Here is a 24211-nt window from a genome sequence, read left to right as displayed (position 1 = left end):
CTGGCACCTGCTGTCCTCCCTAGGAGCAATACTTCTCTTCCCTCCAACCCTCTCTGGAGCTGCTCCTCTGCATGAACTCTTTCTATAACCTGGACAGCCAAGGCTCCCAGCCTGGGTATCTTCAGGGCTGCGTGCTTCCTACTGCAGATATATTCTACCACTTGGTCCAAGCTCTCTCTGAAGACCTGTCTCCAACCCCTGTTTGTCCTTTAAGTTCCACCCACCACCCTCACCTTTGAAATGCATTTTCATCGTTCAATGGGCAATGGAGCATATTCTAACTGCAGTATCCTGTAACTACTTTCTATTTTCCTTTTGAGACCCAGTCTCATGTAACCCAGGCTGGCCTCTGACTCTTCAGATAGCCAAGAGTGACCATGAACTACTTATCCTCCTGTCTCCCTGTTCTGAGTGCTGTTATTACACATGTACATCACTACAACGCAGTCTATGCCATGCTGGAGGTCCAACCCAGAGCCTCCTGCATGCTAGGCAAGTGTCTACCAACTGACCTACATCTGTGGTTCCTGTAACTACTTTTCATAGATATGATGGCATGTCTCAACACACAACTATAGAGTAAGGGGAAAAAAATCTTTCTGGTCATGAAAATAGAATTCCTGGCCTGAGTTGAGACCTAACATTCCAGTTGGATCATACTGATCATCTGGCCAAGGGACCACTTCCTAGGAAAGTAGACTCACCTTAAACCATGCTTAAGAGATGAGCAGAATATTGAGATCCTGTAGTGAGTCCTTAATGAGATACTGTGCTCTCCTGCCTGGAATCCCAAGGGCAGTACTTCACAGATCTGCACCCAGCACTTTGCCAAACCATTCAGAAAGGCATCTCTTCTCCTTTCCTTGTTGCTATCTCAACTCTAAGCATCCATTCCTTAATACTTTGGGTTTTCCTTAACATTCTTACTCTTTCTCTAAAGCCTCTCTCTCTGCTGCGCAGTTGCCTGTCCGCCGCATGGCTAACTTCATACTCAAATGGTATGGTGTTTTCCCTCCTCCTCTCTATTCTCCTCAGGCAACTGCAAAGGTGGCCCATTCGTTTGTGTTTGGTTTTGTTTTATTTTGTTTTGTTTTTTCAAACTCTAATAAAACCGTACTTGATTTTCCATTTGAATTTTTAAAAATTCTTTTATTAATAAAACTAAGAATCCCAAGAGTCCATATGTATTTATGACATATTTGTACATTAAAAAAAAAGATCTAGAAAAATCTGTAAGAAAATGTTGATTCACGTGTTTAAAATCCAAGGTATGACTACTATTTTTTAATTTCTTCTATTTTCCTTCTTGCCTGTATTTTCAAAAGCAAATGCTATAATGAAGATAATAAATGAATATTTTAAAGATTAGTTGATAGATAATTTTCTGGACTTTGGAACTAGGATAGTGAGCCCTTAGGTTTGGTACCGAGCACAGGCCTGGGCAGTCAGGAAGTGTCACACTGTGTTCAAAGTGGAAGAACAGGGGAACAGAAAGATCTAGACTGCTCAGCTCATCAGTCCCAAACCATCCTACTTTTCACAGTCAAGGAAGCCAATGGTCATTTTCTCTGACTGTGCGTGTTTCTCTGGGCTAGGCCCTTGGGTGGGCCTTCAGCTCCTGCCCCCACTCAGGAGCTACCTTGTAGCTTTAGGAAGCTTCCTTTCCTTCCCCACATTATTCCTCTTGTTCATCTGTCAAAGAGGGAAATGATGGTGCCAGCCAGCTATAAAGACAGAAAGCAGCAGGACAACAGAGCAGGCAGGAACATGGTATTTCTAAAGGATCATTATTGTTACTTTAATGGGCACAGAGGGGCCTGAGAGTCCTGTGCATAGTGCTATTATCACTGCTACTACGGAAACCTGGAAGAGTCCAGAATTTAATACATACTCAAAACACGAGCGAGTAACTTCTGTTCAAGTCCTTGCAGCTAACTGATGGATAAGTCAGGATTCCACTCATCTTTGTTGGAATCCAGGCTTCCAACTCTAATCTGCTATGATATTACTGGTTGAGAAACATACAGCAAGTGACTTATCCAAAACTGCACAGTTAGCAAGGAGCTGGGATTGATCCCGCTTCTCCTTCAGAAAGGCTTTTTTACCCCCAAACTTTACTCAAAGCATAAGTAAAACAATTAAAGCTATTATTGTCTCCCTAGAAAACTGATATCTTTAAACTGGCTGATTCTGGGTTTCAGACAGATGTGTCTGAACTCTGGAACTGAGACCTGTAAGGATCTGGTGAGTCCTGTGTCTCTGAAGCACAAGAGGGTAGGGTCAGGGGAAGGGAGCGTCCATAGGGCTGAGGATAGAGAGGAGGCACTGTGGTACAGAAGTCATGTAGCAGCTGAGCATCGACCTTGTACTCTTGAAGTGTGAGCAAAGTCCAGTGGTCCAAGTAGGTTGAGAGAAAAGAGGAGGCTGCCCAGTGAGAGAAGCTTGGATACCAGCTGCCTGTTACGTCATCAGACGGGGGAGGGGCCAAGCCTATACCCATCAGTTGCTGTCTCGGATTCTACTCCCAGGATTTGCCATCTCAACCTCAGACAGTCCATGGACATCCAGGAGAGCTATGACTTCAGGGAGGCTCTAATGTTGATGACGGGTTTTCTATTATTTTTAGCTCGCCCAAACACCCACCTCTGGCATCATCAGTTGCTGTGGATGTAGGAAATTCAAGATGAGCCAACCTTAAAGATGCTCTAATCCAAAGATCTACAAATCACCAGCAGCTGGCCAGGTATATCCCAATACTTATTTTGTGCAAACTTTAAATTACAATGGAGGCAGGAAGAGCATCTCCTGAAATCTGGGACTCATAGTTCATGCTCTGTACTGGGTTTGATTGGAACCCAATCAGGCCACTCACCTTCCATCTACAATAGCACTGAAGAGTACAAGAGAGATACCAAGACCCATGAGCCAAAGCATTTTCTATATTGTCTTGGTTAGGGTTTTTATTGCTGTGATGAAACACCGCAACAAATCGAGTTAGAGAGGAAAGGGTTTATTTGGCTTATACTTCCACATCACCATCCATTATTGAAGAAAGGCAGGACAGGAACCCAAACAGAACAGGAACCCAGAGGCAGGAGCTGACACAGGCCATAGAGGAGTATTGCTAACTGGGTTGCTTCCTATGGCTTAGTCAGTCTTCTTTCTTACAGAACCCAGGACTACTAGCCCAGGGATGGTACCACCCACAATGGGCTGGGATCTGCCCCATTAATTACTAATTAAGAAAATGACTCACAGGCTTACCCACAGCCTGATCTCATGGAGTCATTTTCTTAATTGGAGTTTCCTCTTCTCAAATGACTATGTCAGGCTGACATGAAATTAGCCAGCACATACACATACAAAGGTGGCTCATTCCTGCTTCTTACCTACTCACCTCCATCTTCTTCCAAAACAGCAAGGCACTTCCAAGGTCCAAAGGTGCCTGCCATAGGAATGCAGCAACCTCTGCACATAGGGTGTGTGCAGACTTACATGAAGCTCAGGTATATCCTTCTCAAACTTGCCCAAGACTTTGTGATTCCTCCAGACCCTGTTGTCCAGGATCAGGGCTGCTTTCTTTCTAGGCTTCCCTGGGCCCTAGAATTATAGTTCTAGTCCCAAACTGAAACTCAGGTTTATGCTGGACTGTTGTAGCCCTCGGTTCACTCTCAACCCTTTCTCCTATCTGAATCCCACAGCTTAAATCCCAGAGAAAACTCTCCTCTCCCAGTGGCTCACCTTTCTGAACAAGGTCACCTTGTTCAGACTGAAAAGTACCTGGGGTGTGCCTGACATTTCTGAAGACATTCAGATCATAAAGGCTCCATGGCTTGATGGTTTGATTTATTGATGGATTCTACATTTGAATGGATAGTTGGGAGATGTTAGAACTGTGGACTTGGGATCTTCTTGGATGGACATGTCAGTGGAGGTGTGTCCTGGAGCTTTGGTCTTTTCTCATAGCTGTTTCACTCTTCTCAGAGGCTGTGAATGACACAGCTCCGCTGTGCCTTCCTCTCACCTCCGATGAGATGCCATAAATCTTTCCTGCTCTTACATTGTTTTGCCAGGCATTTTGTCACGGCAGCAAGAAAGCTAATTAACACACCTCTGTGCTGTTTTCCTATAAAAGCTTTCAAACATCCAGCTTCCTGTCACTAAGGAAAAGAAGCCAGGCCTATAAGGCCAAAGAAAACATGCTTCTTCTGAATTCCCAGATGGCCTTCTGTACATGACTTTCCAGCTTCCCCATGGGTCTTCCCCACAGCCCCTTTCCTTGTGGTGTCACAGCCAGGCATAAAAGGCAGAAGGAGGGTGTGATACTCTCCATGTACATTTCTAGAGCCCAGGGATGCCTGCTTTCCTGTGTGACACCTTTATTCCTGCCATATGCCCTTATCCTGACCTCTCTAAGTGGTATTATGAGCCTTTGGGAGCTTAACTGCCTTCTCCCTGTCAGTGGAGGCCACTCTCTGCCCGAGTCCCTTCCTTCTGATATATAATCACAGCAAGAAACAAAGGCTAAGTTTGTAAAGAACTTCCCAGACATCATGTCAGGATATCCATTTATAACATAAAGGATGTTTTCTAATCTCAGCCATTAGAGAAACAGCCAGTGTATTCCAAAACCCCCAAAATCTATGACCTAATGTTAAGGGGACCTGTGAGTAAGACAGGTATACTCTACATTGTTTCTCATGATGCTCCAAAGCCTATTGTGTTATCTCTCACAGCTTAGGGTAAGCTGAGGTGCAAGAATGAGACATTTACCCCTAATGGGCTATGAGTTCATACGATATTCAGTAAGAGAGAGAGCTGTATGCATCAGACAGACATGTCAACTCAACCCTAAGTCCCCAGATATGGATGTGCATAACACTGGCAACAGTAGGAACAGGAGGTACCATAGAGTCAAGGAAGCAGCCCAAGGACATATAGGACATATAACTAGTGTGTGACAGGGCTAGGAGTTGAGCCTGACATGGTGGCCTGTGCTTTGATCTACTTATAGGGTTAACATAAGTGAAATGGGTAACTATAGTGATTTGAATAAGAATGGTCTCCATTGGTTTAGTCACCAGGGAGTGGCACTATTTGAAAGGATTAAAAGGCTCAGGAGGTATGGTCTTATGGGAGGAAATGTGTCTTGGGAGAGGGTCTTGAGGCTTCAGAAGTCCATACAAAGCCCAGAGGATCTCTCTCTCTCTCTCTCTGTCTCTCTCTCTCTCTGTCTCTCTCTCTCTCTGTCTCTCTCTCTGTCTCTCTCTCTGTCTCTCTCTCTGTCTCTCTCTCTCTCTCTCTCTCTCTCTCTCTCTCTCTCTCTCTCTCTCTCCCAGAATGTTGTTCTCAATTACTGCTCCAGTGGCATGCATATTGTCATGCTCTTTGCCATGATGATAATGAACTAAGCCTTCAAAACTTTAAACAAGCCCCCAATTAAATACTTTCTTTCAAAAGAGATGCCTTGGCTATGGTGTCTCTTCACAGCAATTGAGAGTAACCAAACATGGATGAGGCAAGGATAAACACTGTGAAGGAATCAAAGCAAGCTAAGGAGATTTTCGCATCAGAACTGGCATTGGAGCAGAGAAGCAATCAGCTCTGGGGACACCAGGAAATGCATCTGTAGCCTGTGGGAACAACAAGTGCCATGGCCATCACTGTGTTGTGAATATTGATTGCTCTTAGTCAGGGTTTCTCTGATGAGTCAGGACCTGGTTCCTTTCATAAGACAAAAGTACTAGATACTAGCTTTGTCAGCCTCCCTAGTCACCAGGCTCCTCCATCAGACATCCTCTCCAGACTGGACAGGAGGAATGACACAAAGAAACAGGAGCTCTGCAGGCTGCAGGAGGACAGAGGGGCCCTACCTAGCTCGGTGGCCAAACCAAGTCTGTAGAGGGAAGCTGTTGCTATGACTCCCAGCAGAGTCCATGTCTAGAGCCAATCCTGCCTGCAGGGATTGACTCGGTGACCATGCTCACAAGCAGTGTCAGAGGTACTTTCCAGCGTGACTTGACCATATGTTGTCTCTAGCTGGATAGCCCTGAACCTTGTTTTAATTCTGCCCTCCAGAACCCTTACTAACCTCCATGTTACTTGGTTCATTTTTTCCCTATTTGGAACACCCAAAGTTCCTTTCCACTCCTTGCCACTCAAAGCCCTGACAGATAGAAGAAGACACAACAGAGGTGACTGTTTACCCCAAGCCCCTTGCTCCCTACTTTGCTGCTTGGCTCTTTTGCTTTTGTGTTTGGGTTCTAGTTTTACCCAATCGACTATGAACATAAGTGACCAGTGCCAGTTCTGAACCTAACACATTTACCACCTCATACACTTTGGGGCCTCCGTGTACATATGTCCACCATGCCCGTGGCTGGTGCCTGAGGAGGCCAGAGGGAGTCAGATCCCCTGGATCTGAACTTAAAAGTGATTGTGAGTCTCCACGGAGAATCTGAGAACTGAGCCAAGGTCCTCTGCAAATGCTCTTAACCAACTGAGCTGTCATCTGTCCAGGCCCTGGAAGCCCCAGTTTTGAGAAACCACTCTCATAAATGGAGGGAACCTGGATCCCTGAGTCAAGGGGTAGAAAACAGAGCAGCCAAGTGATATCAGACAGGAAAAGAAGAAACAAGCAAATGGGGCAGGTAAGTGAGCGAGCCTGAACCTCTAGGCCACCAGATGTGGGGCATCCAGCCAACCCACATCAAGTGCTCTGTGTGAAGGAAAAACACATACAGAAAGGCACAAGCCACTGAGACCAAGGGCTCTGATGTCACTGTGATCCAGCTCAGTCAATCCTGTTACAAAGGGTTTTCAGATCGAAGTGAAAGGTAGGGGGCATGAAGCACAGCAGATACTGGGGGAATGGTGTGAAATGGAACTGGTGTTGTTACTGGTATGGGAAACCCTTCCATGGTTTTATTCCAAGCATGTTGTTTAAAAGCTGCTGGAAGAACTTGAAGGTAAACAAAGCCAGACACCAAGGCAGAATAGTTGCCTTCCACACAGTTCAGAGACAAAGGGCATTGTGACAGGGTCTCAAAAGATTACCAATCAACCCCTGGCCCCACCTCATGCTTCTGCCCTTTGATATGCTTTAGGAGGTTCCCCAGCCTCTGACGGATGGTTTTTTCCTCTTCCCTTGTAGCCTAGTCCAGAGACCAATCATCCTAAAGCCAGCCCCTGATTCTCAGAAGCTCCTGCCCCACCCTGCCTGGTTACACCCTACTGCATATGCAAAGCCTGGATGCCAGACGTCAACCTTCCCCAGAGCTGGACTCTGAAAACAGACTAGGCTACAGAAGTGTGGGTCCAGGCTCTCTGTCCCTGTGTAAGATGCCAATGGAGGAGCCAGTCGCGGGATCTCTGATGCTTTCAGCACCCTCTGCATGTGTGCCCTGGAGAGAAGAGAGGGGGCATTTGCATCTCTGGGCCTGGCTCCCTCTGCCTGCTCTGGCCACATCCCCAGCCTAACCTCCAGCCCTATGAGCTGATGCAGCAGGAATTTATTTACAGGCTCATTCTCCCTGTGACTCACGTCCAGCTTGAGTTGGGGTGTAACGAGGAGCTGGGGAGTGGTCCTGCAAGAGACCATGCCCATGAGGCCTGGAAGGATGTGAGCCAGGATCAGCAGGGCCTCACCACACCCAGAGCCAAGAGGGCAGATGGGAGGAGTGCAAAGGAAATGCCAGCCCTCCAGTTTGTCTTGGCTCTCGCAATTCTAGGCCTTTCCCAAACTCTGGGGGTGAGTCCAACACAGAGGCCTCAAATGGAAGGTTTGGCTGGCAATCTGTTCTTGACTTGTACGTCCCCAAATGTTCCAGGGAACTCAGGCAGATAGAGAAACACTGACAAACATCTTTCCAGTTTCTTTCCCATCAGAAGATCCCTGCCCCTTGGCCCTGCTCCATCAGCCCCCTGGGTGGGAGGTTTTACACAAACACAGGCCACAGCCATGAACTCATTCAAACATCTTTTGCAACCATTACTCTGTTCACAGTGAGTTTAACTTCATCCACTTTGGAGAGAAAAGCAAAGGAATTCTGTGAGATGAGGCCCAGTCAGGGATAGATCAACAATATTAACTAATGATAAAATACAGCACTTTTAACATTATGTAACAAATGTTGCATGAATATGTTCTTCTCCCTCTTCAAGGGCATCTCATTGTACAGTTCTTGAACACAAGCTCTGCAATACTGCAGTTGCGATGTGATCACTGAGATGGTGTGACTAGTGAGAGGGTAGTGTACACAGTGTGGATGCACTGGACAAAGGAACCAGTCACATCCCAGGCAGAATGGAGCACAGTGGAAAGATTACTTCCTGCTACCTGGAGTAGCACACACTTTGAAATATTTATGCCTGGAGTTTTCCAGCTAATAATTCTAAGACATGATTAACCAACAAGTAACTGAAACAAAACAAAACCACAGTGAGGGAAGAGGGCTGGGGCTGCCTCCTCTCTCCGATTGCCATCTGGATGCAGATTAATACTGTACCTGTCAGGAAAATAGGAACTACCTAGCTCTTTCAAGCAGGAAAGGGTTTAATATAAGAAGTGGGTAAATTGTAACACTGGCCATGATTTCCCTCCTTTCTGCACCTAACAGGATGTGAATTTAGATGAGGGCAGGTCATGTGACTTCGTTTGCTTAAGAAAATATGACAGATGTCATATTACTAATAAGCATAAGCCTCAAGAGACCTGACATTTTCACACCAGCCCTCCTGGAACCCTGCACAGTGGCGTGTACACATGGCTAAGATCAGTTGCTGCCATGCAATGAGAGACTGTCCAACCAATCAGCAGTTAGGTCACCTTGTAACATTCAGATGTGTGAGTGTGCTCCATCATGACCAGAGAAGCCACCTGTTGAGCCTAGCCCAGGCTCCAGTCCCATCCACAGTGTGGTGAGTTAAATATATAACTGTCATTTTAAACACCCATGAATGAGGGTGGTTTCCTGTGCAGAGCATTCTAACTGATACAGAACACTAGGGATGGTCAGACAAATGAACAGTGCTGATCCACCCAAGCGTATAGGTTCTGCACAAACAGTCAGGAAGACATTGCAGAAGACCAGCAGACATCACCGTGGTGACCACAGACATCCCTCCTAGTATTACAGTGACTTTAATGTATCCTATCTACCTAGTCCCACTAATCTGCCCATCCCAGGAGGAAGACAGTGATACAACTTCTGCTTTCTTTCCAACTCTGAATCTTACACCGTTACCTCCCATTGAAATATTATAAAATTCATTCAAAGAGCTTTGAAAATGTAGTTCTCAGGACTCTAGCCCATGGTACTAAAAGAAGGTCATGAAAACTGGAGACATAGGCCTAAATTGCCAACCAGTAAATGCAACCAAATAACTAGTAAGCAGGCCCAAGGTCCCACTATGTTCTAGACACTATTCTGAAGATATTTTGTATGGGAGATGAGAGAACTTTCTGCTCCCTGTCACTTGTTCCACTATGCCCCATTGGTTCTAGATCTCTCTTTGGGTGATACCGGAGTTATTAGCCTGTTTCATCCTCAACCCTCTCTATCCACTCTAATTCTGGTTGATCCTTATGGGAGTCAGAAGAGTTCATATCTATGTGCCAATCTCTTTGGGGTGAACCATAAAAAGAGGATATGGACTACCTGATTGTGTTTGATGTATCCAAACCTGCTCACTTTCTTTATCACTCAATTGACCTTGGACCTAGAAATAAAAGAATGGCTGAATGTCCAGATATTCAAAGACACAGAGGTTTAGATGAGACCTACAAGATGAGGCTAGCTAGCATACCTTCTGCAGCTGCCGTGCAACTGATTCTGGCCTTGTGCCTGTGGTAGTTAGCTTTAGATGTCAACTTGGCACAACCTAGAGTCACCTGTGAAGAGCATCTTACCAGAGAATAATATAGGTCAGGTTGGCCCATAGATATGTCTGGGGATGGGAGGAGGGGTTGATTATTACAGGAAGTAGGAAGATCCATCCTGAATGTGGGTGCTACCATTCCTTAGGTTTCACAGTGAAGTATATGAGACTGAGGTGAGGAACATATGGGCACAAGCAGCAAGCATGCAAGGATGCATCCTTACCCCTCCCCCTCCCCCTTTCCCTCTCCCTCTCCCTCTGCTCTTGACTGTGTGATGACGAGCTTGAGTTTCTCCAAATTATGGAATCTAACCTAGAACTGTAAGCCAAATAAACCCTTTCTTCCTCTATGCCATGTTCTGACAGGGTATTTGTCACATTAATGAAACAGAACAAGCACCCAAGTTTGAAGTGGAAGCAGAGAGAGATTTTGATGTCAACTTGTCACAACATTGTAGAGACAAGAAAACTGTCCTGGGCACTGCTAGAGCCTAGGGATGACATGGTTGCAATGAAGACTTGAAACCCTGGGATTATTACATTACACTGAGGCCCAATCGTATCAGCTCAGACTCAAGACAGGCAGACAGGAACCGAGAAAAGCAGAGGCTTCCCTAGAAAGGAAATTGGTTGTCTGCGAATGTAAATATGGGCAATGGATGCTCTGTAGACCTCTGTCTAGGAAGAAGACTGTTGACAGAATGTCTAAAGCTAGGTAGTTTATTTGACGTTAGTTGCTGTGATAAAATACCATGACCAAAAGAAATTTGAGGAAGAAAAAGTGTTGTTGTTTCAGCTTACAACTCTAGGGTCACCATTTGTCACTGAGAGAAGGCAGGCCAGGAACTCAAGGCAGGAACCTTGTAAGAACTGAAGCAGAGACTACAGAGGAGCTGTTTCCTGGCTTGCTCATCCTGGCTTGCTCCATCTATTTTCTTATACCATTTAGGCCCACCTGCCAAGGGCAGCACCACCCACAGTCAATTATCAACTAAGAGCTTGCAGTACAGCCTTGCCTACAGGCAAGTCTTATGGATGCACTCCTTGACTGAGATTCCCTCTTCCTAAATGACTCTATCTTATGTCAAGTTGTTATAAAATCACCCCCACACTGGGTAATTAATAAATAAGAGTCTATTGAGCTCATGGTTCTGGAGGCAAGGAAGGCCAAGAGAGCATTACTAGGCTGTAATAATGAACTTCCTACTACATCCAAACATGGCAGAGGCCTCATACAGTGAGCTGGAGTGAGTGTGCCAGAACAGGTCTCCTTCTTCGTAGAAAGCCACTAATAATGCCATGGGGCCCCACCTGCCTGACCCTCATCTGATCCCAACGATCCTTCACACGACCATCCTCCAAAAACATTAACATATGACTCTGGGAATTAAGTTTACAACAAACAAATTTTTAGAGGAGACATTCAAGCCTTAGCATTCTCTTCCCAGGGCTATCTTGCTTCTGATTCTGTCTGTATAACTCATGACTCCTTTAACTAAGTTACCACTGAAGTACTAGAGCATCCTAGACACATCTTTGGGCCCCCACACCCATGTACCCTTTATGGGCTTGGTCATGATGCTCTATCTAACATGGTTCAAGTTTAGGTCCTTCATCTAAACCACTTGAGTTGATTTCAACCCCAGTATATCTCCATCTTTCAGCTTGAGCTTCCAAGTTTTTCAGTCCTGTGCCTTTCCATATGGTGTGCCAGAGCTTCTGGGGGACGAGCAGAGGGAGTCTTCTAACCATAACAGACACCAAAGGAGGCTTATTGATTCTGCCACCCACAAGTAATCTCTCAGATCATCTACTTGCCAACGAACGTCCTCCTGAGACTGCTTCCTATCAGGAGTCTCAATATGTCTCATCCCGTTTCCTAGCTACACTAAATGCCTGGCATGTCCAAAGCCAGGAGGGTCCTTCATGCTGCTAACTTTCACCCTTTCCACTAGCCCACCCTCACTCCAAGATCAGGGTTGGTGATTTCAGATGCCATCCTAGTAATGTGTATCTGACTCCCGAGCCTAGGAACTCTGTGAAGGCTGGGACACATACCAGCCTCCTCTCTATGTCCCCATCACTTAGTGTTCTTTGCCCCAAGCTAGAAGTCACCTAGGGGCTGTGAATTTTGTGGCAGAGTACATGCAATCAATTACACAGAGATATCTGCAAATGACTTTAGCACTTACTGTGAACCAGCGAGTCGTTAGCTCATTTGATCCTTAACCATACATCCAAAGATATTGTCATTAGGTCCTGGTTAGAAATAGGAAAATGAAAAGAGCAGAGGGTGAACAGTGTGCCCAAATCCTTCAAGAAGTACCTGATGAAGCTAGTATTCAAAGCTAGAGTGTTCACACACTTAACCATTAGAAACACTGTGTCTGTAGTCTCCCTCTTCCATGGTAAAAGAAGTTCCATCAAAACATGGCATCCAATCTAGAATTTAGTGTATTCTAGGTGTGCTGGATAGTGTTATGTCAACTTGACCGAAGCTAAACATCACCTGAGAGGAGGGAGCCTCAATTAAGAAAATGACTTCGTAAGATCCAGCTGTAGGCAAGCCTATAGGGCATTTTCTTAATTAGTGATTGATGGGAGAGGACCAAGGTACTATTAGAAAGAGCAAGCCATGAGGAGCAAGCCAGTAAGCTGTACTCTTCCATGGCCTCTGTATCAGCTCCTGCCTCCAGGTTCCTGCCTGTTTGAGTTCCTAGACTTCCTTTGATATGAACAGTGATGTACACGTATAAGCCAAATAAACCCTTTCCTTCCCAGTTGCTTTGGTCATGGTGCTTCATCACAACGATAAAGTCCCTAAGGAAGACACTGGGCAAGCACTCTACCAACTTAGCTGTATCTCCAGTTCCCATTTTCTGACTCCTTGAACTCCACAGCAGGGATTCAGTTGGGCTCTCATTAAGAATGTGTGAACCACTTATCCCTGAGCTTTTTTCCTTTCTCCCCTTATTTCTTTCTACTTCTCCCCAGATAGTTCGAACCTCATTTTCCACGGGGTCCTCATGAGCCCTCATGGAAGCAGAAGCTCTCATTTCCTCTCTCACCTGAAAACTGGAGCATAAGACACTGTTCATTAAGACCATTTATCTTCATCCAGGCCTACCCTCTCCTCTTACTCTATCTCCCAAAGAGACTGGAGATGCCCTTTCCTGCCTAGTTAGTCTCCAACTGATGAAGCACTGACTGGCTTCCACTAAAATACTTCTTTCCTTCTTTCCTTCCTTCTTTCCTCCCTTCCTCCTTCCCTTTCTCCTTCCCTTTCTTTCTTTCTTTCTTTCTTTCTTTCTTTCTTTCTTTTTTCTTTCTCTCTTTCGTGTGTGTGTGTGTGTGTGTGTGTGTGTGTGTGTGTGTTCACAGATGTGTGTACATGTATGTAGAGTGTCAGTGTCTTCCTTAATAGCATTCCACTTTAGCTCTGGAGACAGGCCCACTCACTGAATGTGAAGCCTGTTGACTGGCTACATTGGTCAGCCAGGGAGCCCAGGGAGCCTCCAGCCACTCCTGTTCTGCAATTATATCCATTCAGCATTCTGTGGACCCCACCTGTCCCAGCCACACAGCCAAAGTGTGACACATGACAATGAAGAAGCCATCTTACTCATAAGGAACTAGTAAGGCCTCTGATTTCCCCAGCCATCTCTTGCTGTGGAGGCCACTCTAATGGAAGCCTAGATATCATAGAACAGAGACAACACAACCAAGTCACTGTGCTGCATCAGAATTACAGACACACTGAATTCAGATCATAGCTGATATTGGCCATGTTGTGTATTTTAGTTTTAAGGTGGTTTTCCCCTGAGAGAATTTGTGCTGCTTCTGGGAGCTCAAATAGATTCTTCTTTGCTGACTTGTCATCATTAATCATGCACAAATGGCTTTCTGTTCTAGAAGGTAAGGACTGTAAGCAGGAGAAGGAAAAGGAAATTAGGAATGGATACAAGTGGAAGGAGAGAAAGAAAAACAGAGAGAGGAGTTCATAGGAAAGAAAAAGAAAGAAGGCTGGGGAGATGGGGGAGAAGAGAAGAGGGTATGGGAGGAAGGAGAGGGGGAAGAGGAGGGAGAGAGGGGATGCGCCATCTTGCCATTTATGGAGCCTTTCCTTCTTCTTCTTCTTTGAAAGTGTTGATGGCCTCCAGTCTTGTACACCCCATTCTCACCTGTGAATTGAGTTCTTCCATACTCTCACACTGAGAAGAACCACACCCACCCTTCCCAGGGGTCCTGTTGGCCTGATGAACACATTCGTACAGCTACCTGCACGAATTTGAGTCTTTAGTGTCTTTGTAAGGTCCCACGTTGTAGCCCTGCCTCCTTCCTAAAAGGCCTTCCTCGCAGGCTCCACAAACAAGCCTCTGCTGTCTAAGCTAACTGCATGTTCTTTCCTCTCATAGCATCAATCATCTCCCCACTGTGCTGATTTCGTGGTGGGCTGGGGGGTTGGGAATAACAGAGAGGTTCCCATCCAACTTTCAAAAGGTGTGTGGATAGGGAAGTTTCCTAGTTATTTTTATTTTTTAATTATACTTATTTATTTATTTATTGAGCATAAGTACACACGCTGAGATTAGAGAAGATACTGAAGGAGTCAGTTCCCCCTTCCACCATGTGGGTCCCCAGGACAGAACTCACGTTGTCCAACTTAGAGACAAGAACTTTTAACCCAGTGAGCTATCTCACTGCTCACCCCTTTTTTTGTGTCTGTCTCCCAGTGATGAGATTTCCCTACCCAGAGGCAAGCAACACAGCTTCATGTGTTCTTTCTGATACCTTATACACACACACACACACACACACACACACGTGTATAATGTATATATGTGTATGTCTACGGATCTCCCCTGTAAAGACACCCCTTGTCTTCCCCACAAGATAAGAGCATTCCACTGCACAGGAAAGACTATCTGAATTTCTTTACACTACACTCCAGAAGTCTTTCCATATCAGTACATCACGAGTGTCTCCCTCTTCCTTCTGCTTGTATGATGTAATTCTGTATGCACGTACCTGATTTATTTTAGCATCTCTCTGTGGATAACCATTTCTATTGCTTTCTGCCTTTTCCTTTTAAAACCAGTATAATAATGGATCTCACATGCATCCTTTCTCAAGTTAGGGAAGAGTCCTTAGAAGTTGTATCATCAAGTCAAGAGTATGTGTAAAGTCAGTAGCAATTGCTAGGTTTCTGCTTTGGAGCTAAACGGTTTCCAAGGCCATCAGCAATGCACAACTGACTGTCTCCCACACTGGCTGTTACCAAGAGTTTTGGTCCTGGCCACTCCAAGAGATAAATATGTCTTAGTGCAGAGGTTGTCAACCTGTGGGTTGTGACCCCTTTGGGGTTGAACAGCCCTTTCACAGGGGTCACAGATATCCTGCATATCAGATATTTATATCACAATTCATAACAGTAGCAAAATTATAGTTGTGAAGTATTGAGGAAATTTATTTATGGTTAGGGTCACAGCCTCTAGGAAGGCTGAGAAGCACTGTCTTGGGACTTAGATGGTATTTCTCTCACTGGGGGATGGGGAGGGGACATCTCCTCTGGAACTTTGATCAGTCTTCATTTTTGTGTTTCTCTCTTGAGTTGTTGACATGTTTTGTTCTGGTTTGTAGAAATTATTTAGTAGAGAAATGTATCCTTGGTCATCAGTGCGGGTTACAAAGAACCACACATGCCTGCCACTTGCTGCTGTGTTGTTGAGTTTTAGTTTTAGTTTGTTGATCTGTTTTTGTTGTTATTGCTTGTCTGAGACGGTCTTAGGTAATTCAGGCTGGCCTCAAACTCACTTTGTAGCCAAAGCGTTTAAGTCTTAGAATTCCAGAACTTTCTGCTTCTACCTGTCTAATGACAAGATTGCAGATTTGTGCAACCCCGAACGACTCAGTTCTAGCGTTCTTAAGATTAGTAGTCAGTCACGGGTCTCCTCTCTTCTGGTTTCTAGGTTGCTCTCATTCCGAGTGCAGCACTCCTTCCTCCCTCTGTGTTTCTGTCACACTTGTGGTTTCATTTTGTTACATTCTCGTATTTGTTTCACATGGAGTTTGTACTAAGTTTGAGATGTGAGTCCAACTTTTTTCTTCTCCAGTTTCCCTGACTTCATTCCTTGAATAACATGTTTTTCACACTCAATTTGAAATGGTATATTACCTTAGGCTAGGTTCCCATGTGTAAGTTATGGGTTTGTTTGTACTGCTAGGCTGCCCAGCATCTTGTTGTTGCCGTGTGGCTTCGTATTGACAGGTGGGTGAGTTCCCCTCGTGGCTACTCCCCTTTTGGCTATGTCCTAGCTTCTCTCCCTGTCGACGACTGTGACAAGTTCATGGGTTTTGTTCTTTCGGAAGACAAGCCAGCCCTGTTTCCTGGGTTCTGGCAGAAGATGCTAGAGACTGCTCTTTAATCAGGGCTGAGGAGATGGCTCATTGGGTAAAGGTGCCTACAAGTATGAAGACACGAGTTCAAATCCTTGGGACCCACATAAATGATGAGTACAGTAGCATGCATCTGTAATCCCAGTCTGCAGGGAGATGGAAGGTGGAAATAGGAGCCTCTCCAGAAACCAGCCCAGCAAGCCTGCTTGACTAGGCAGCAAAACAGCAAGAGGGCCCTATCTTAGACAAGGTAGAAGAGAGGGCTGACACCCAAGGTTGTCCTCTGCTCTCTGCATGTGTATACACACATACATGGGGGCTTTACTATACATATCAGCAGCCAGGGCCAGAGGAGCAACATTTGTGATGGTCACATGAGCCCTGGTTGCCACAGCAGAGATGAGCAGCCCACTGCTCATGCAGTGTTTGTGTTAGCAGGGAAATCAAATCTGATCTCCACTAGACTGATAAACTCTACCCAAGAGAGAAGCATTATCTTTATCCTGTGGGCAGTCTGCAAGTTTCTCTCTGTGCCTGAGAACAACACTGTCTACGGCCAAGCATGCTCATTGCAGACAGAGTTTAGAATAAGGGTAGGCTCTGCTCAGCCAGTGCAGCAGCTAAGGAGTCCGTGGAGAATCGTCTCGATACTTACTTATTTTTCTATAGGAACGTTAGAATCCGTTTGTCTAAACACTGACAACAAAGGCTTGGTTTCCATCGAGACTCTTATTTAATTTCTGAATCATCCGAGGGAGAACAGACAATTTCACGATGTTCGTTTTCATGTCCAAGAACATTATTCAAATGCTTCTTGTTGCTTGGAAGCATTTTAATACTTTCTCTACTTAGATCTTGCACACTTCTTCTTATGTTTATTCCTAGGTTTTTCATCTTTTTCGTTGCGGCTATAAATGTTTTCTGTTCCTATTTTATCTTCTAACAGGTTGCCATTAAGTCTTGCTCTTTAAATGAGTGTGTTTCCTCCAGGGTCCCTCCTCCACTTTCTTCCTTTCTTCTTCAAGATTTCCCAGGATGATCTGGTTCTCTCCCAAGCCTTCCTGAGCATCTGCCAGCTGATGCCTCCCAACCATCATCCCTACCCCAAGCTGTCTCTGGAGCTCCTCGAGCAGATGCTGTGCCTGCCCCATGGGCACTCCAAGCTTTGAAATTAAACTCTGATTCTTGTTCCCAAACCAGTTACTCCTACCATGCACCGGGCTCTCTCCATAGTGCGTCAGATGCCCGTAGCAAGAAAAGCACTCTCTTCCATTCAAAAGACGCCTGTTCATCCTTTGTCCTGGCTCCTCTTTAATCTGTGTCCTCACCCACTGTCCTAGCTGCTCTCCCTGTACTCCCTATGGATGACAGCACCGTCACCTGAGTACATGCTAAGTCTCAAGTCTCCTCTCTGCTCTTCTCCCCATGACTGACCCAGAAATGTAGGTAAAACTGTCCTCAGAGGCATAGGGTAACACAGACCAGAGAAATCTCCTTTGCTTGCCACTGGAGACCTGGCCCCACTCACCCTCTTGAACCTCAAGCCTTCTGAATTAGCTAACTTTGTGTAGAAGTAATAAGAAACCTGACAGAGCCTAAACCTTAAAAGAAAGACTTATTTATTGTGGCTTACAGGTTCATGGATGTCATTTCATCATGCTTGGGAGGGTATGGTAAAACTAAACAGTTCACATCATGGTGGACAGGAAGTGGAAAAGGAGTGACAGGAAAATGACAGGTCAAGATGTAATGCTTAAAACTCACCTCCAATGACCAACTTTCTCTAACAAGGTGCCACCTCCTACTTTTCATCCTTTCCCAATGATGTCATAAAACTGTGAATCCATCAAGGAGCTAGTCCATTGGTTAGATTAGAGAATTCAAGATTCCAAACACTTTCCAAGTATCCACAAGCTGCCATTTACCCAGTATAAGACTCTGTGAGGGGACATTTCACATTCAAACTTCAAGAGTGTCCATTCCAAGCTCTTTAACCCCCTAGACATCTCTACATCTTCGAGATTTTTATCTGGATGTCTCCAACCATCAGTGTCTCCTCTCACTGGCTACCCTAAGGGTTCAACTGAGCATCAGGTCCTTCAGAAGGCTCTCCATCTAGACAACATGCCTTCTGTTCATCCATCCATCCATCCATCCATCCATCCATCCACCCACTCATTCACTTTGTTCCAACAAACATGAACCCAGCTCTCCACTTACCAAGCTCACCAGTGGTACTGACATGAACTGAACACAAGTCACCACACTCCTACAGACTCTGTTCAAGATCCTGTTGACTAAACTCCAAGCCAAGACCAATGGCACCTGTTGCTTGTTGGATATACAGACACTCGGGCCCCATTCTAGTCCTGTTGGATCAAGTCATCACTAAGAAAGGATCCCTTTATGTAGTGAACTTCAAGCAGCCATGGGTGAGGTGGCATGTAATCAGAGACAAATGACCAATGAGATTCAGTGAACCTAGGCAAAGCATAAGGTATTCTGAGACTAGGGTGAGAAGTAACACTTTTAATATGAAGGGAGCATGGAGGACCTGGACAGGTAATCTCAGGACAGAAAAATCAGGCAAGTTGCATGCAGGAGGGGCATCCAGACTTAGGGTACAGTTTGAGCAAAGGCACAGAGAGGAGGAAGTGTGCTAGGCATGGTGTCCCTCTGGTCACCAAGCATAAAACTCACAAGACCAGACTTACACATTGAGTATTGTGTGTCACTTTATATATATATATATTTCAAATTCACACAAATGAGTCTAGATTTTAATGTAAAGGGCCCATAACCTAGTGGTTCTCAACCTTCCTATTCTGTGACCCCCTCAATATAGATTTTTATATTTGTGATGAACCCCCAACCCTAAAATTATTTTCATTGCTCTTCATAACTGTAATTTTGCCACGGTTATGAATCATAGTGTAAATCTCTGTGCTTTTTGAAGGTCTTAGATGACCCCTGTGAAAGGGGCATGACACTCCCAAAGGGGTCAACGGATGACTCATGGGTCAATGGATGAGAAGCACTGTCAGTATAACCAATGAACCCAGCTAAGACAGCCATCCCTGCAGGCCAGGGGTGCCACCAACCAAACCAAACCAAACACAAGCTTTGTGCAAGAAGAAAGTGAAGAAACGTTAGAGAGGCCCAGCTGGAAGGAGAAGCTATGGAGCACATATGCTGCTGTACGCCCTGGACTGCCCATCACCGGGCCAGACTCGCCCTTGGGGGTTGGGGTTGAGGTGGCATGCATGAAATCAATGGCTCAGACTCCCAGACTCCGGGAGCAGGTGAGAATGGGCCAGCAAGCTTGTTTATTAATTCTCATGGAGCGCCCTTTATACCCTCCACCTGCATTCCATTGGTCCCAAGCAAGCATGTCCTCCAAGTGGCAGTTCCCCATTGGCTGTCACTGTCTGCATCATCAATCTCTAGACTCTCAGGCAGGCTTCAGTTTGATCCTCATACAAATGTTGCCTTCATGGAGGCCCCACTTGCTGTATAGTGACGTTTATGCAAAGGTGGCCATCACCTTGTCAGTGAAGCCTGCCATTCCTGCTACACACATACAGAGAGATACAAGAGGGACCCCAGATAAAGAACAAGTTGGTAGAAATGAAACCCAGCCAAGGCCAGGAGCAATAAAGCAAGCAGTAACTGGAGGCAGAGGCTAGAAGCTCAGGATGGACTGAGTACCTGCTCTGGGCGCCCCCTGTCAATTCTTTGAGTTAATCTCAATTAGTCCCCAGCTAGTAGCCCTCAGAATGGGTTGTGTAGTGCCTCACCTGCAGAGGAGGACATGGAGGCACAAACTACAATGCTCGGGGAGCACTGTTAGAAAAGCAAGAGAGCTGGGATCTGAGCCCAAACCTAACCTTTTAGTCACTCCCATCTTTTCCACTTGACTTTGGACAGTGTGAAAGCCAGTGACCTCTCAGACTTCCTGTGAAAGAAGGATGTGTTGGCTAGGAACAAGTGAGCCATCGAGCAGTGTCAGCTCTTGGGCAGCTGGAGCCCTTGAGGACATGGGAATGTGACAGGGCCGATGAGTGCTGTGGAGAGATGTTACCCACTTGGCTTCCCATGTGTACTTTCTGTAGAGGCTTTGGCATTAACCTTTCTCTGTGAAGCAAGGCTCTTCAGCAAGATGGAGGCCAGGGAGAGTCATATCAGAGGGGCACTGTCTGATGTATGCAAACAGGACAGTACTTCATTTCCCTGAACACAAAGAATGCTTCGTGGTGACTGGAGAGATGGCTCAGTGGGTAAGAGCACTGTCTGCTCTTCCAGAGGTCCTGAGTTCAATTCCCAGTAACCACATGGTGGCTCACGACCATCTGTAATGGGATTTGGTGCCCTCTTCTGGTGTGTCTGAAAACATCCACTCATATAAATAAAATAAATACATCTTAAAAAAAAAATGTTTCCTAGGCTCTTCTTTACCTCCCACACAGGAGCTGAACAGTAAGAGGTACCACCTTCATCTACATATAGGGAATATGGACTCTAAGTCCTTCTACCTTTCCAACTAGTTGATTTCTTGGTTTGGGATGGGGTCCTTTGTGGTTGAGACAGGTCTCAAAACATAGTACAGGCTGGCTTTGAACTCTTTTTCCTCCCCAGCCTCCCAACTACCAAGATTACAGATTTTTGCAGCTGTGCGCAGCTGCACTTCACAACTAGGTGGTCATCCCCTGCATCCCCAGCCTCCATCACTCTAGGGCGGAAGCTATGGTATTGCATCTCAGATCCATCATCAGGACCCTATGACATCACACGAAGAGGGCACTCCGTGGGTGACACAGGGCTTCCCTGGCTATCAAGTCCCTTAACACCACGCAATGGGGAAAGTCTCCTTACTGTGGTCTTCAGAGCTGGGGCTAGTGAGGAGAACCAGGCTCCCTACTTCCACTACCAGCTTCAAAGGTCTGGGGCTCTGGCTGCTGTCTAGAGGCCAAGAACTCTCCTGGAAGCCCAGCCACTCACAGGACTGACAGCCCAAGTATCCACAGGGGAGGGGATGTAGATTACCAGAACAGGGAGGTGAGCAGCTGAAGAGGCCAGAAGAACTTCAAACCCAGCTACAACCCACAATGAGCAGCTGGAAAGGTGTCTCTTCTGATCTTGTAAGAGAAGCTAGACATATAGCCAAGTATTAAAATGTACTTCCTCGTCCTCCTCCTCCCCACTGCTCCTCCCTGCCCCCCCCATCTCTTCTTTCCTGGTGTGAGTGTGTGTGTGTGTGTGTGTGTGTGTGTGTGTGTGGTGTATTCCTCAATCTCTTCCCACTGAACCTGAAACTCCCCTATTCCTCTAGACTAGCCTGCCAGCGAACACCATGGATTCTTCTTTTCTTTTTTCTAGGAATTACAAGCCCATGGGGGGGGGGGGGGGACCTAAACTAGAGCCTTCATGCTTGAATAACCAGCATCTCATCCCCTGAGCCACCCTCTCAGCCACTTAAACACAGTTTTATAAGTGCATCTAATTTAGCAGTAGTATGAACACGGGAAGAGGTAGTCTGGCTTAGATAGCGGTTAGGATCTGAATTATGTTGTTGTCATTGTCCTCAAACTTTAACAAGGACAGTCCCCTGCTATGTTGAGTGTGGAGGTACATGCCCAAGAGCTCCTATTTTGAGCAAAGAATCAGTCCAGGGCTATGGAGTCTCTAAACAATGTCTGTGCCTATGTAAACACAAGCAGAGATAGACTGTCCCCAAGTTTGTCAGCCAGCACCATTCCTCCCATGTGCATGAGCACAAAAGACTGAAAAGACCCACAGGTATCTAATGTATGACATTTCTTGTGACCAAGGAGTCTTACACCCGTGTGTTGGTGCCTACACATGTGGACTCCTATGACCACTGGGCTGCGCCCTCCGTAAGAGGTGCAGCATAGGGCAAAGCTGCTTTCTGAGATGTCCCTGAGGGCTGGCACTGTCCACAGAGGCGCACGATAGTGGCTGCGGCAGCAAGAAAGACAAGGCGCCTGCGCGCTAAGGAAACAGAAAACACAGGGCACCCGCAGGGAGTGCCTGGCGAGCTGGAAAAAAACCTGGTATCTGTCCTGCTTCCAGGCCCCGGTTGTCCCCCACCCCCACCCCTCACGCCTCTGTCCCCAGCCCTGCAAGAGGAGCAGTGGGGAGGAAATGGGAGGGAACAGAGAAGAGCTGGCAGTGTGGCAGCTGCACCCTGGGCGCTGCGGGAGGGAGGAGGGCGGCGCGCAGCCGCGGCCATTAGTCACCAGATGTCACCTTCTGCTGCCAAGGCGGCGGCTGGCTCAGACAATGGCCGCGCGGTGGAGGGGCGGACCCGGCCAACCCCAAAGCCTCGCCTCTGCTGACACCTACTGCCCTAGGCCCACACTCAGGCTGCCCAAATCCGGAGCTTTTTACTGGGGCCATTCCCTTGCCTGGCCCCAGCACCACCTGCTCCACATCCCTTCCCATTATGGGCAGAGCCCACTCACTTTTCAGTACGTGATCCCTGCGGCACCTCCTGCGTTTCCTGCTTGCCTTCTTGCCCCTCCTCCAATATCAGAACCTGTCTCTCAATGTGTATGTCTGTTTTGACTACAGAATGGGCTGTGTGTGGTGTGACAGGGACTCCCATTTTATGGCCCTGTGAAAAGTGCCTGATACCTAGAACTCTGATCTTCGATGCTGTAAGATAAAGTTTATCTCCTCAGTGGTACATTTGACCCCATTCAGAAAGAAAAAAAAAAAATCCTTCCCTCACCCCAGAAATCCAAACATGAAATTGCTGCATTTTTTTCTCCGCTAGGCACAGATCCTCCCCACCCCCCTGTACACCCAAAAATTAAAAAGTTAAATAAAAGGGAGTCTTGCACCCTTGTATGGTGGCTGACATAGCAAGAGACCTTTCATGGTCATTTTAAATATGTCCACGCCATCACTGGAGCGCTGATGCTGAGGCTACTACACTAGCTTGTGGGGTGAGGAAGTAGTCCCAGGCTCCCCCTCCAAAGTTCTATATATGAGGACCAGGAAGTAAACAGGCTAAGTTCTGCCAGCCAAGCATGCATCTGAGCTAGAGCTTTGGATTTTTGTTTTTATAAACCTTTCAAAATGCAAACATTCTTAGCTCAGAGACCATATGAAAGCAAGCTACAGACGGGCTCTCTGTTCCTATGTCCTTATGCATAGCTCACTTGGCCATACTTACAGCATTCAAGGAAGAAGCTTGGCATGGTTGTAGGCTAGGGTCAGAAACAGACAGACTCACCCAGGTTGGAGTCCCAGTTTGTCCCTGGGCAGCTCATGACCTTGACCAAGCCTTGAGAGGGGGGAGGGAGGGGGCATGGAAATAGCTTTGGAATGTTCTTGAAGATCTGCCAGAAGTGCATGGGTTTCTACCACTTATCCCTTACGGCACTCCCCCAGGGCTATATGCAAGTTCAAGTACACACACAGAACCTTAAGCAAGGGGAGAAGACTGAGTTACAGCCACAGAAAAGCAAGTCACCTGTGCCAGATAGATAGGAGGTAGAATCCCAGCTTTGCGCTAGCCTGGCTATGTGACCCCTGAGGAAAATAACACATCTTCTGAGCCTCTGCTGCTCCTATCCTGACACATTCAGGGTGACTGGTTGGTCTTGCTCAGAAAGGCATATAACACCAGACCTGAAACATGACAAACCAAAGGGGATGGTGTCACTGCAGCTGTTGTGATATGAGCTCTCCGTACAGAAAAGCAGATGACCTTAGGTCCTAAGGTCCTCTGACTCTCAGCTCTATACCCAGGGAGGATGGCCATGTAGTCAGGGAGTGCTGCCTGGAGGAGGAACTAGTACAATCTTATCCCTTTATGGAGCCACTGGTCTCCTGAGGTCAGGGAAACAGTTGAAGGGGGAAGGAGGGAAAGCTTTGATCTATGCTGTCCCGTAGGAACAAGAATCCCCAG

The 24211-nt window shown here is 46.3% G+C and overlaps 1 long non-coding RNA gene across 1 annotated transcript in view; it reads right to left on the bottom strand.

Annotated features, from left to right (window-relative positions):
• The window catches only part of LOC143441752 (uncharacterized), a 102335-nt gene extending 79527 nt beyond the window's left edge, over positions 1–22808 (bottom strand). The window contains exons 1-2 of the long non-coding RNA XR_013109414.1: positions 22758–22808; positions 12072–12138 (exon numbers count right to left, since the gene is read on the bottom strand). This is a non-coding gene — a long non-coding RNA (uncharacterized LOC143441752). The remainder of the gene's footprint in view (positions 1–12071; positions 12139–22757) is intronic.
• Positions 22809–24211: the final 1403 nt, after the last annotated feature.

Source organism: Arvicanthis niloticus, chromosome 3 (assembly GCF_011762505.2).
Source record: "Arvicanthis niloticus isolate mArvNil1 chromosome 3, mArvNil1.pat.X, whole genome shotgun sequence".
In the NCBI taxonomy this organism is placed as follows: domain Eukaryota; kingdom Metazoa; phylum Chordata; class Mammalia; order Rodentia; family Muridae; genus Arvicanthis; species Arvicanthis niloticus.
This window is presented reverse-complemented; position numbering and strand designations above follow the sequence as displayed.